This window comes from Protopterus annectens, chromosome 3.part1 (assembly GCF_019279795.1).
Source record: "Protopterus annectens isolate FY-2018-M chromosome 3.part1, PAN1.0, whole genome shotgun sequence".
NCBI lineage: Eukaryota > Metazoa > Chordata > Ceratodontiformes > Protopteridae > Protopterus > Protopterus annectens.
The window spans coordinates 1324528690-1324543792 of record NC_056732.1 but is presented as its reverse complement, the minus strand read 5'-3'; the positions used below and the strand labels follow the sequence as shown (position 1 = coordinate 1324543792).

General features: G+C 42.0%; 1 protein-coding gene across 2 annotated transcripts in view; it reads right to left on the bottom strand.

Moving 5' to 3' along the window:
- Nucleotides 1-15103, bottom strand: part of GNAL (G protein subunit alpha L) — a 2475953-nt gene that overhangs the window by 1115696 nt on the left and 1345154 nt on the right. The gene's annotated exons all lie outside the window — the stretch shown is intronic.

Genomic DNA, 15103 nt, shown 5'->3' with positions numbered 1-15103 from the left:
CTCTTTTTGATTGATGTGAAGATGCCTTTGTTCTGCGGGCCACTTGCCCTGAATACATTTTCCTGCCATGTGTGCTCCCCAGGCGTAATCCAATGCATCTGTTGTCAGTGTTTGCCTGGCTGTGGGTTGAGTAAAAGGCTGTCCCTTGTTGAGGTGACAAGCTTGAGCCCACCATCGAATCTCTTGTTGAAGGCAAGGAATTAGTGGTATAACTGTTTCCATACTTTGACAGTGTTGAGACCATACACTCTTTAGGTACCATTGTAGTTTCCTCATATGCAGTCTGGCATATGGAATTAGTAGTATGCAAGATGCCATGTAACCCAAGGCCTGCAGAATTTTTCTTGCAGGGAGTTGGGTTTTTGTTGCCATCAATTGAAAGTATTGAGTCAGTTGTCCTTGCTTGTCTGGCATGAGATAAGCCATCTGGGCCGTTGTGTTCAAGCTGGCACCCAGGAATATTATCTCTTGTGAGGGCACTAGTTTTGATTTATTTTCATTTACTGTATACCCCAGGCAACTTAATAACTGTTTTACAAATGCCAGATGCTCTAGAAGAATGTCCTTGCTCTCTGCTTGAATGAGGCAGTTGTCCAGGTACGGATAAATTTGAATTCCTTTCTGTCTGCAAAATGCAATTACTGGTGTGCCAGGCACTTTGTAAAGACCCTGGGTGCAGTAGATAAGCCAAAGGGCAGTGCAGAGAATTGATAGTGCATTGAACCTGCTATGAATCTGAGGTATCTTCTGCAGTTTTTTCTGATAGGGACATGCAGGTAAGCCTCCTTGAGGTCCAAGGTCACGAGCCAAGCTTTCTTTACCAGCATGGGAAGAAGCTGCTGAAGTGTCAACATTTTGAATTTCGGAACATCCAGGTAAGTGTTTAGAGAAGAAAGATCCAGAATGGGCCTACAGGCTTTGTCCTTTCTGGGAACCAGAAAGAGTCTTGAATAAAATCCTTGTCCTTGCTCTTGTGGTGGTACCTCTTGAATAGCTCTCATTTCCATGAGTGCTGTAATTTGTTTTTGAGCCTCTGCCCATTGATTTGGTGGCAGATTTAGAATTCCTTTTAACCTTGGCAGAGTGTGAAAGTGGAACCTGTAACCTTGAGATACAATGTTGAGAACCCATTTGTCTTTGGTGATCCAATGCCAATTGTGATAGAAAAGTGTTAGTTTTCCTCCCAAGGGGGCTGCCAAGAGAGAGTTGTTTGGCAGCTGTAATGGGAAGTCATTGAGGCTGCTTTTTATATGGTTGTGGCCTGTCTTCCCCTTCTTTCTGGCCTGGTACACCCCATTGTCGAGGCCTGTAAGGACCTTATGGTTGACCTCTACCTCTCGGACGTCTGTATCTGCCCCTTTGAGGTCTGTCTGTAGCCGGAAAGGACCAATTCTTTGTTGATTTCTGCTAAATCTTGGTGGTGAACCTGTAAGAAATCCTTTACCGTTTGCATAGATTTTGCCTTATCCTCCATTTTCTTTAATACCTCTTCTGCCTTAACTCCAAATAACACATCCTGCTGTAAAGGTGCATCCAATAATTTTGCTTTAACATGATCTGGTAACGTATGTTTTTTTAACCAAGCATGCCTTCTAATGACAGAGCCTGTAACTGCTGCTCTACAGGAGGCCTCTAAAGAATCAAAACCACCTTGCAAAGTATGCTTTCCCACTTGTTCAGCTGCATGCAATAAATCCTGCATTTCTTTAAAATTAGGAAAATCTGAATCTGGAAGCATTTTTTGTTTAACTGAGACATCAAAAATTGCTGATATTTTAGCATGTGAAACTGGCAATTTAAGGCTCTCATTGCTAAGGTTGCAGACGTATATAATTTCTTTCCCCATCTGTCTAAAGCTCTGGAATCTCTGTCAGAGGGAACTGGGTTTTTTGCTGATGAGGCCTTAATCCCTTTGGGTCCCTGGGAAATAGTTTCAGGGTCAGCAACAGGGCTTTTATACAGAAATTTGTGAGAGTCTGGGACTCTGTAATATCTATCGGGTTTAACTGGGGCTGGAGGTAAGGAGTCAGGGTTTAAGCTGGATTCAGTGTAGACATCATCCACAATATCTAACACTGGCAGAATAGCAAGGGGTCTGTGTTGAGGCAATAAGAGGAAGTCTCTGAGCCTTTTCTTGGATTCTGAGTAATCCTGGCCTTCCCAATGGAAATGCTCCCTCATGGTATGTAAGGTCTCCCCAAAGGAGTAGTGCTCAGGCGGAGAGGCAGATGGAATTGATTCCTCAGCATCAGAATCCTCATAAGGGGGTAAGGAATATCCTAGGTCTGAGGATGAATCTGAAGAAATGGACACCTGGTCGGAAGATTCATAGTCTGCATCCTGTCTGGGCCTTTTATTAGGAGGGTGATGGGACCCCCTGATCAGGGTGATTAGGTCTTCGGCCATTTTGAGCATTTGCTTCTTAGGCATGGAAGCCTGTCCTGGAGAATGCTGTATCTGTTTCTTTGTTTTTAAGGGGGCCTTAGACTTAGTAGAGGGTTTAATGGTTAACTGGGTAGGTCTGAAGATACCCCCTGAGGTTGTGGATTGCTCAGCTACTTCGGTTCCCTCAGAAGGGTTAGTTTCGGTAGGGTGAAAACATAGAGCATCTGAAGGCCCAGCCAGCTCCACGTGGGAGTCGGATGTGGTCTGTGGTTCTGTGGAAGCGGTCGTCAGGGGCTGCGTAGGCACCTCACTGAAAACCGGAGAACCGGCGACCGGCCTAGAAGAGGCCTCGTCGTCAGTTTTGGGCCTTGGATGCCTGTCCTTGTCTTTGCGCTTTTTATGTAATCCTGTCATCGGGAGTTCAGACGGCATAGTGTAATTGAATTTTCTGCCAAAATAATGTCGGGCAAAATCAAACCGACGTTTAGTAGTGCGCTTGTTAAACCTAGCACAAAACCGACAACTAGTGACGTTGTGGTCTGGGCCTAGGCATGGAATACAACAGGAGTGGAAATCCTTCTGAGGTATTTGCTTCCCACAAGAAATACAGTTATTAACTTTTACTGACATCGGTCTGAGGCAAGAAAAAGTTTCCCCAATGGGGTACTTAGCTTTGTAGAAAACTTCGGTTTTGGATTCGGAATGAAAATCTCAGGAGTCGGCCAACCGGCACTTGCGAACTGCTTCTGCTTCGGGCACCACGTGGCAAGAAAGACTGAAGAAAATGGTGTCGGCTGCATCTTATATACCCCTGTCGCACTGACGTCAGGGAGGAGGCGACAGCAACCGACACCGGACCAAGACTTTGGAACTCAGGCCGACTGGGGAACTGCCTGACGGCAGGATAACCCAAGTGTAATGACTGCAGCAGTGTAACACGATGAACATCTTGTAAATTAATTACAAAAATATGGAAATGTGAAGATAAACTGACACAAAACTCTGTGTTTAAGTTGTATTTAAGTGTTATATGCTTCAAGTAGTTAACCAATGCAAGCTTCATATGTAAACAATGTACGGAAGGATGTTTTATAAGGATGCAATAAATAGAAAGACAGAGATTTTTAGGAATTTTGAATAACATGATATTTTAGGTTAGCGTGGATCCTTTTTATTACTTTATTTTAAGGGAAAGAGTGGGGGTTCAGTTTTACTACAGCAGGTCTGATTTATATTTACAGTGGAAACTTTGTCACTACGTCGTATGGGCTCGTCTGTGCTTACTAATAAAGGAACGGTGAATTCAACATACCCTAGATTGGATTTTTTACTTGATTTACTAAGTTTAAGAGATTTATTCGAGCAGACAGCTTCGTTTTTTTGTATTTATTTTTTATAACAGTTAATACAGTACTAGGTTCATATTACTTCATATCTGGGGAGTTTTTTTGTATGGTTATTCCACTGAGAACACCTGGTGGAAATGTAATGAGGATGCAGACAGGTTTGGAAGAAGGCAAAAGAAATGCAGCATGTCTTCATCAGAAGCCATTTGCAAACAGCTTGTGTGTATAATATCTACAATTTTGAAGAAAAAGCAAAGAAGAAATAGAAACGAAAAATGTCAGCACCTCAGAAATCAGGTACTCTAATATAGTACCATATTTCAAACCAATACATGTATAACAATAGAACACACTTTGAAATTACAGTCTTGAGGAAAATACAAAGAAGAAACAGGAAAGGAAAATTTCAGCAGCTCAGAATTCAGAGACTCTTAACACTGTACAATATTCCAAAACAATACATGTATAATAACAGTAGAACACAGTTTATAAATACTCCTTGCATGGTAAAAGCCAGTCTCACGTATTCATTGTTTTTTACATCTAATGGAATATCACTTTTCATTAATATGACATTTGCATGTTTTTTTTTTTTCATTTGCTCCCTATGGGTCATTGAGTGAGAACCGAACAAGGCTACAGACCAACAAAGACATCTGGATGAGTTGCAGCTTGTAAACTGCTTTCATCCCCATAGGAAGTCATTGCAATTTTTTAAGATTTGTTTCCTTCATGGTTGTGTGACTACAGAATTTATATATATATGTGTATGTATGTGTAAAATAAGAAAAAAACAACAACTCAGAGATGTTAGGTGCAATGGTATTTCTACAAACTGTTTCAGAACACATGTACTGTGTCATTGTGTTATCAGATTCAGTCTTGATGAGTAGAATCCAATCATGGAAAAAATGGCTTTGGAAATGTGAGGCTGGCATCAATGCTGTCACGATAAAGTACAGTTGTGTACTCTTACCATAAATGTAGATGTTCGAGTGTGTTCACTGTTGCAGTCATCACTGTAGGGTTCTTCCTGCTAGCAGCAGCCCCCGATCGGCCAGAATCCCAAAGTCTGGATAGGGCGCCAGCTGAGGTTGCATTTATCCTGATGTCAATGCGCCGGAAGGTATAAAGACCTCAGCTGATGCCATTTCCCCAGTTTTTCTTGCCCCAGATGTCAGGTGCCAGAAAGAAAAGGCTAAAAAAGAAACCATGCCCAAAACCTCAGCAGCCAAAATACCTCATAACAGACAATACTCAAGGAAAAACAAAAGAGGGATAGGAGGGAGGACTGCAACAGTGAACACACTCGAACATCTACATTTATGGTAAGAGTACACAACTGTACTATGTCCTTCGTGGTTCACTGTTGCAGTCATCACTGTAGGGTTGAGTCCCAAAGCTAAGAAAGGGTGGCTGGAGGAGAAACAGAGGGAGCGGTCACAAAACCTTGTAAAACTGCAGAAGCAAAACCTGCCCTGGATTTAGAATAGAGAGGAGGTTGTAATGCTTAGAAAAGTATGTACAGAACTCCAAGTAGCAGCTTCCAAAATATCCTTGGTAGGAACCCCACAAAGAAAAGCTGCTGAAGTAGCAGTAGCCCGGGTAGAATGAGTCCTAACATTAACAGGAACCGGATCGCCATGATAAGAGTAACAGAACTTGATGCAATGGGCAATCCACTTGGAAATGGTTTGCTTAGTGATTGCTTTCCCCTGAACAGTAGGAGCATAAGCGACAAACAACTGATCAGATTTCCGGAATATCTTGGTCCTGTCCAGGTATAGACGAAGCTGCCTGTGCACGTCTAAAGAGTGCAAAAGACTTTCTTCCTCACTTTGAGGATTAGGATAAAAGGTAGGCAAATGACTAGACTGATTCAAGGTCACTGCCGAAACCACCTTGGGCATAAATGTGGGACTAGTCCATAGAGATACCCTGTCCTGATGAAAAATAAGGAAGGGTTCCACAGCCATGAGTGCTTGCAATTCCGAAATTCTTCTAGCAGAGGTAATAGCTAAAAGAAATCAGTTTTCCAAGTCAAACATTTTAAATCCGTGGAAGCTGCAGGTTCAAAAGGAGACAAAGTTAATTTCTCCAAAACATAGTTAAGATCCCAAGTGGGAACAGGAGCCCTTATAGGGGGCTGAATATTCTTAGCCACTCTAAGAAATTGTTTAAGTAATGGATGAGAAAAAATCGGAGGATCCGTATCGTAATGTGCAGAAATAGCAGAAGCATGAAGCTTAACAGACGAAAAAGATAGGCCCGTATATAATAACTCTGTCAGATACTGTAAAATCAGATGAATGTTCGGAACAGAAGAATCATCACCCTGGACTTGACTCCAGGAGCAAAATCTTTTCCATTTTCCCACATAAGATTTTCTAGTGCTGGGCCGTCTAGCTTCAAGGATTACATCCAATACCTGTTTGGAAAGGGCAGAGGTGTTTACAGACCCTGGATCCGCCAGGCAGCTAGATGCAGAGTCTCGACATGACTGTGCAGTATCCGGCCGTCCCGTTGAGACAGTAGATGAGGGATTTGAGGCAGAATCCAGGGAGGCTCCTGAACCAAGTTCATCAGAGTGGAATACCAGAATTGCCGAGGCCAATTGGGAGCCAGTAGAATCATGTGAGGTCTGTCCTGTTTTATCTTCAGAAGTACCCGAGGTAGAAGAGGAAAAGAAGGAAAAGCATATACTGAGAGGTGTTTCCAACTGAATGAGAGGGCATCCACTTGCCATGCTAGTTTGTGGTAGGTCCTTGTGCAGAATGTTGGAAGTTGATGATTCTGAGGGGATGCAAAGAGATCTATGTCCGGACATCCCCAAGCCTTTATAATTATCCTGAATATCCGAACATCCAACATCCATTCATGTGGATCTGAAATGTGGCTGCTCAATGCATCTGCCAGAGTGTTGTCTTTCCCTGGCAGGAATTGCGCCTGTAAGTCGACACTGCAGGTCAGAGCAGTGTACCAGAGATTCATGGCTAATCTGCACAGGGGGTAAGAGTGAGAGCCCCCCCTGCTTGTTGATGTACCACATCACTGTAGTGTTGTCTGTCCGTATCAACAATTGTCCTGGCAGAAGAAGGTCCCTGAAGGCAATCAGGGCATTCTGTACAGCTAGCATCTCCTTCAAATTTATGTGCAGGTGAGTTTGCTCCTTCGTCCAAACACCCTGAAGACATCTCCCATGCATGTGGGCTCCCCATGCATAATCTGAAGCATCCATTGTCAGAACTTGGTTGGTCGGCGGAGGACAAAAAAGCTTCCCCTTGTTCTATAGACAGGTTTCGGCCCACCAAAGAAACTCTCGCTGGAGACAAGGCAAAATTGTGACCACTGTTTCCAAACTGTGGTAATGCTGAGACCAGACACTCTTGAGGTACCACTGCAGTTTCCTCATATGCAGCCTTGCATATGGTATTAGCAGAATGCAGGAGGCCATGTAACCCAAAGCCTGCAGAATTTTTCTTGCAGTCAGCTGTTTCATTGAAGCCAGGTGTCGGAAAAAAGAAGCCAGTTGCACTTTTCTGTCTGATGTCAAGGAAGCCATCTGGGTCGAAGTGCTCAGAAGAGCACCCAGGAAAGTAAGCTGTTGTGTGGGTACCAGGTTTGATTTCTTTAGATTCACTGTGAAACCGAGGCACTGAAGAAGACGCTGCACAAAGGCTAGATGCCAAATTAGAGTATCTTTGTCATCTGCTTGAAGAAGACAGTCATCCAGATAAGGGTAAATTTGAATCCCCTTCTGTTTGCAAAATGCCATTACTGGTGCAAGGCACTTCGTAAAGACCCTGGGTGCAGTAGATAAGCCAAAGGGCAGCACAGAGAACTGGTAATGTTTCGAGCCCGCTTTGAAATGCAGATACCTTCTGCACTCTTGCCTTATAGGAATATGCAGGTAAGCTTCTTTTAAGTCCAAAGTCACCATCCAAGTGTTCTTGCTCAACATAGGCAGCAGCTGCAGCAGAGTGAGTATCTTGAATTTTGGTATATCTAGGAAGGTGTTTAGTACAGAGAGGTCCAGGATTGGTCTCCACGAATTTTCCTTCCTGGGAACCAGGAAAAGTCTGGAATAAAAACCTTGCCCTATTTCTAAATTTGGCACCAATTCTATGGCCCTCATAGCCAGGAGGAACTGAACCTGCCATTGTGCCTCTGCCCACTGATGATGTGGCAGGTCTGGCCAACCGTTCGGTTTTGGCAAGGTGTGGAAATGAAATCTGTAACCTCTTGAGACTATGTCCAGAACCCATTTGTCCTGGGTTATGTGGTTCCAATTTTGATAAAAAAGAGAAATCCTTCCCCCCAAAGGAGCTTCCAGGAGAGGAGCCCCTGGAACCAGAAAGGGAGAGTCATAAAGACTGTTTTTGGTAGGGTTGTGACTTATCATCACCTCCGTTGGGAGAGGGGGTACCCCACTGCCTATTCCTAAAATGGGACTGTGACTGTCCCCTACCTCTGGAACGCCTGAATCTGCCTCTCTGAGACCTGTCCGAGCCCGGAAAGGACCAAGGTTTAGTTGGCCAGTGTCTGCTAAATCTAGGAGGTTGCACCTGTAGAAAATCCTTAACAGTCTCCATAGATTTGGCTTTGTCTTCCATTTTCTTCAGTACCTCTTCAGCTTTGGATCCAAACAGAACATCGTGCTACAAAGGGGCATACAAAAGTTTGGCTTTAATCTGATCTGGCATGTTTTGATCCCTTAACCAAGCATGTCATCTAATAACAGCGCCAGTTGTTGCAGCCCTACAAGAAGCTTCCAAAGAATCAAAACCACAATGCAGGGTATGTTTACCCACCTGTTCAATAACATGCAATAAATCCTGTAACTCCTGATTATCCGCACCAATAGACACAGCTGACATCTTTTGTTGAAATACAGACAAAAGGTATTGCTGATACTTCAGCATATGAAATTGACAGTTCAAAACCCTAATAGACAATGTAGCAGAAGTATAAACCTTTTTACCCCATCTCTCCAAAGCCCTGGACTCTTGGTCAAAGGTAATAGGATTTTTAGCAGAGGCCGCTTTAACACCCTTAGGACCCTGAGAAATTGTTTCCAGATCAGGCGAAAGATTTTTAAAAAGAAATTTATGAGAATCTGGAACCCTATAATACCTATCCAGTTTGGCCGGAGTAGGGGGAAAAGAATCAGGAGAGAGAAGCTTCCGAAAAAACATCATCAACAATGTCCAATACAGGGGGAATAGCCAGAGGCTTATGCTGTGGGAGAAGAAGAAAATCCCTAAGCCTTTTCTTGGATTCAGAGAATTCCTGCCCTTCCCAGTGAAAATGCACCCTCATATCATGCAAAGTTTCACCAAAAGAATAATCCTCAGGAGGAGAAGCAGAAGGAAAAGAATCTTCAGCATCAGAATCCTCATAAAGAGGAAAAGAATAATCCTGCTCAAGGGAAGAAGCAGAAGAAACAGAAGTTGGTCTGAAGAATCATAATCGGACTGTAATCTAGGCATCTTGTCAGGAGGGGGATGAGAACCCCTGATCATAGTTAAGAGATCTTCAGCCATCCTAAGCATCTGCCTCTGAGGCCTAGGACCCTGATCAAAAGGTGCCTGTGCTAGCCACTTCACTTTAGCTGGAGCCTTAGACTTTGATTTAGCATGTAAACCCGAATCCACATTTACAGGAAGCTGTGAAGACCTGAGAACTCCCTCAGAAGCCGGTACCTGCCTACTGGCTCCGGACCCAACTGAGGTAGCAGTATCCGAAGGTCCAGTCCCTGGCAATTCTGAAGACCCCATCAGCTCCACACTGGAGTTGGTACAGGCAATTGGTTCAAAAGAGGCAGATGACAGGGGCTGCAAAGGCTCCTTACTGACAACCGACGAACCAGCAACTGGCAATAACTGAGTAGCATCCTTTGCTGTGGACCTCGGAGGCCTGTCTGCATCCCTGCACCTCTTACACACCCCAGAAGCCAGAAAAGAATCTGAAGACATGTTATAATTAAATCTTTTTCCAAAATAGTAAAAGGCAAAGTTATATCTACGCCTAATAGTACGCTGATTAAATCTAGCACAAAACACACAATTAGCAACGTCGTGGTCAGGACCCAGGCAGGGAATAGAGTAAGAGTGAAAATCCCTATGAGGTATTTGCTTCCCACAAGAAATACAATTATTAACTTTTTCTGACATCTGACTGGAGCAAGAAACAGACCTTCCCAACGGGGTACTTATCTGTAAAAAACGAAAATCCTGGGGTTAGATCCAAAAACAAACAGGAACAGGCCGACCGGCATCAGAGCACTGCAAAGGGCACTGTGCGGCAAGAAAGACTGGGGAAATGGCGTCAGCTGAGGTCTTTATACCTTCCGGCGCATTGACGTCAGGATAAATGCGACCTCAGCTGGCGCCTGATCCAGACTTTGGGATTCTGGCCAATCGGGGGCTGCTGCTGGCAGGAAGAACCCTACAGTGATGACTGCAACAGTGAACCACGAAGGACATCAGACTCTAACCATTAAGTACATTGGAAATGTTCTGCTGCTAGCCAAGGCATCAAACTTGTGTTTGTTCTCTATACACTGCAGTAGTTAGAACATAAATGTAATAAGTCAGCTAAGTCTGTAAACACTATATAATTCTGTAGTAACCCTGCTGTGGTCCTCAAGGAAAGCTTAGGCCTCCAGAATTTCTTGATTTATTTTATCTGTGAATAGCACCTTTGTTTGCCAGGTAACTGAAGGAGCTGTGAAAAAAAAAAAGAAAGAAACTCCCATCCACTCAGTTACAGCACCAGTAGGTAACTGGCTTACCCATCATACATAATAAAACATGCCAGCCAAGTGCAAGGTTAGACTGGTAAACACTGCAAAAATACATTTGTAGGACTATTACCGCAATGGGATTCTAATATATTCCTACTGTTCTGGTCCCAGAATTAAGATGATTTGCTTTTCTACAGACATACATTCCAAGTTGTAACAGCATGTTGTAGCCATCTGTCATTCTAAAACCAATGTCTGACAGTCCTCAGTTGTTCACTAGAACCTTAAACAGTCTAGGGAAGCTGCAGAAAACATTACTGCTGTTAATCCTCTTTCAATAATGTGCTAAGGGCTTATGCAATACTTACAAATCTATTTGTACTGTCAACAGAGCTAAAATAATAATAATAATAACAATAATAATAATAAATGCAGATAAGACAGATTTTTTGGGTCACATTAAATGTACATGACGGCATATTATGACTTGCATAATAAAGATGGAGAACCTGACAAGTGTGCTAAAGCTTCAGGCTTCCTTACATAAAAATTAGAGTAACACACACGGTGGTGTACCTGAGATTTTCCATGGTCTGCACACTACTGCTTTCATGACTAGAATCAAAAACAAAGTTCAGAATGTGTTCAGCCTCTTATGTTACAAAAAATGTTGCCTGTCTGTCCTAGTTCCACCATTAAATGAAAATAAAATGTTTCACTAACAGCTGAGACAATGCACTATAAATGCACACTTCAGTGGATACAATATGTTTCCAGGCATGTCTGCTGCATAGGAACAGGTAGTTATGTACAGTTTATACTGGTGCACACTTGTTAAACAAGGAATAAAAAAAACATCAGATGGATAGAGATCTTCATGGAATTGCTATACTATAGCCAGATTTTCTTAAGCATGTCTATATAGGAACCAGTAACTTTTAGAAATTACTTCAGGGTTATGCTGTTTGCTTCACTGCCCTACAGTCATGCACATTTTCACCTTATGCATAAAGATTAACTAGCCATATGGAGCTTCTTCTCTACCTTCTAAATTCCTTAAACAAGTAGAAATGAGTATGGACTTGTTGTCACAGTCTGTAAGCTGCTGCCACTTTATCAGGAGAGTATTTGACTGCAATGTTCCTGCCCTGGTAGGTGCAGAACCATTTCCATACATCGAGGTGTCACCCTCAGTATTAATGCCAAGACATAAGAAGAAGAATTGTCTTTGTCAGAATATTTGTATAAATAATGTTTACATCATAAGTACTGCTGGCCTTAGGTCTCAAACTTTTAAGAGGCCAATGTGGAACACAGACCCTACCAATGTGTGACAAATGGTCAAAATGTGGAACACCCTGTTTTCGCACTGCACGAAATGTGCCATTGCCATGGAGCATGGTAGAACATCTGTAAAAGTCAATAAGACACTTCTGAGATCCAAAACCTTTATTTTATAATCTGCTATTCTAGCCTGCCAATATACCACTGAACAGCCTAGCTCAAATTCCCAGTTCCTATCTTGCTGGGCAACTAGACACACACCATTGGTGTTTATGGCCGGCATACACTGGCCAATAGGGGCACATACACCCCACCCACTGTTAGCATGAGTCTCTGGAGTAAGTCGGAGTAGGCCAGGTCCTCACCCCACTTATCACTGGCACATACCCATGCCCATTTGTGTAAGTTGGAGTAGGCCAGGTCCTCACCCCTCTTATCACTGGCACATACCCATGCCCATTGGGTGACAGTCAACATGATCCAATCACTTAGAGCCATATTTTACACCATCAAGTGGCTATCACTGGCACTACGCTCTGTCTGTGATCTGGGTTCTCCTACTGCGCACCACAGTAGACACCAAAGCAGCTGGTCTATACAACTCTTCCCCTTACAGGGCACCTTATTGAGCCTGTGCTGCTGCCCACAGCTCCTTAATTGCTCTGCCTGCACCTGGAAGGTGCCCTGAAGCTTTAGAAGCTGTCTATGTTACATCCTATCAGGCTATAACTCATACAGCTAGGGCTACTGTAGCAGTGATCAAAAGGATGAACATCTGTTGAAACAGGAATTTTTTTAAAACTTGACTGGCCATGGAAATCTAGCTGTACCAACAAGACAACTTGCACTAGGTTCTACATTTACAAAGCAATGTAAAAAAACACATTTTTAATGAGATTCTTATTCTAGACCTCTTTTAATGTTTGAAGAGCAGAGTTACACTGGTAGTTTGCATTTAAGCAGCCAAAAGTAATAAACGTTATTTGTTAACCCTTTACATTCAAGTTTGTTTTAAAGTTTTAAGTCTGCGAGTGATGTTACACAGCTGAAAAAGCAAAAAAGGAGAAGTTCATGTTAATAAGAAAGTGAAAATCTCCACATGGCAGGCAGATTAAAACACAGTTTAATTATCTAACTAACAAACATGGCACATCCACAAATGGCTAAGGCTACATACTGCTGTTAAGGTATATCCCGTAATGCTGGATATAAGCTCTCTTAAAAAGCAATCTGTGCATATCCCTAAACTATGTGGAAGCTCCAGAAGCCAACTCGAGAAAGATATGTGTGTCTAATGTGTTTTACAAGATTAGTTGCCTTGCAAGATCCGATAATCACAATTTATAAACAGGATACTTTGAAAACTGTTCTTAAGGCAGTTAACATTTGAAAGTAATTATCTACTGTTAGTACTGCTAAGCATAAAATGTGTCAAAAAAAACAAGTTCTCTGTTGCTACGGAACCAGAGGGAGTATGTCACTATCACTCTCCACTCAATATGTAAATATAGTATACAAACTATGCTTTAACCACCACAGACCAGTAAAACTAAATAACGTTAACTCAGCCTAGCAGGAAAGTCAGCCAGACATTGTCCAGAATGGAAAAATGGCACACTGTAACAGTTTTTCTCTTCTTGCTGTGAATTATTAAGTATTATACTGTTCTGTAAACAGTGCATCATTTCCGTTTCTGTTCCTTATTTCTAAGGACAAGCACAGCTTGAGAATAAAACAAGTGGATATAAGGGCACAATGTTATAACCCCCCAATGTTTACACTACTATTTTCCACGTAAAAGAAGTATTACTCAATAAAACTACAAAAACTCTTAACAGGTGTTCAGTTATATTTTTTTAGCAAATCAAACAGAAAGTAGAAAGAGGTTAAGACCTATGATTCTGCTAACTCCTGGTGTTATACCTCACACTATAACACATGAAGACAGCTAGAGTTATTTTGCTCACTAAGATCTGTGGTCAGCATCATTGGCTCCCAGCCTCCTAAACTTGTTACTTGATTGGCTCATATGCCGAGTTCTCGATTGGCTGTAAATGCAGTGTACGAGCCAATCAAAAACTGTAGAGCACAGCCAACGCTGTGTAATGTGGAAGGGCAGCAGAGAGCTATGCATTGGTTTGTATACCGCAATGCTGATTGGCAGTAATTGCGGTACACAAACCAATCAGAATGCGTGTAGCAAAGCCACAGCTGTTAGCTCATCATTAAATGCGGAGTGTTCCACATAATCCAGAGCACTTCGATGCTCAGCTGCTGGCTAAAGACAGAGTAGTGTATATATTGGCATAGCACAGAAGTCAAGTGACAGCTATAAAAGGTTTGAACTTCAACAATATGCTTTTAAAACTGTACTCTGCCTCTGCCTCTGCCTTGTTTTCCACAGTTAACACAGTCAAGAGTCATTTGTTCCTTCCCAGTACAATTGCTTTAATTTAAAATTAAATGTTTTCTTTTAGTTCAGGATTACTCAAGGATAGTGACAAGCACCCATGTTTTTAGGAAAAAAGGACTGACTTCAGTCTATGAAAAATATACAGATAACCCACATGTTTCAGACCTAAGGATGCTGCTCTCTGTTCTGATTATTTGATTTCACTGTATAAATAATATACTTTCCAGTTCACAAAATCATCATGTGATACCTTTTGCTTGCCTTGTTAATTGTTCATACTCTTACTTATGTAATTAACTTCCAAGGTTCTTAAAATTACTGTTAAGTTAGCTATGTACTGGCCACATCAGCATTTTTACCTTCTGCTAGCTTTATAAAACCAATAAAAATAAATACAACCTTTTTTTGTTCTTACCATGCATTCCTACTTCATAAATAACTACTAGGCATGAAGTCCATGAGATCATTGAGAAATCTACCCCAATTTCACAAATGCCTCACAGTGCTATCTGGTTAAGAAACTTGCTTAAGGTCACAGAGTGAGCAAATGAAGGCTGAGGGAATTAAACCTGTACCACAACTTATTAACAACTCATTGCTTTAATCCTCTGCACTACCTGCCAACATTTTGAGTTCAGTAATTCTTAAAAAGGCTTATACTAATATACACTAGTGGTCAAACGTGATGACAATAAATTTTACATGGTTGAGTGAGGCATCTCACTCAAATTAATGTGGTCTGAGCTGCCACTTTGTAAACTTTGTTTCCCAATTTGAGATTAGGAAAAGGCAGCGTCTGACTAGCAAAACTTTGTAAGACAAGTGGTAGTCTTTGTTAAGGTCTCTTTGGCTATTAAGTTAAAGTGACACTATTTTTTTTTTATTTAATCTTTGTTATCGAGGTATGGGGACTATTCCTAGGACTATTTA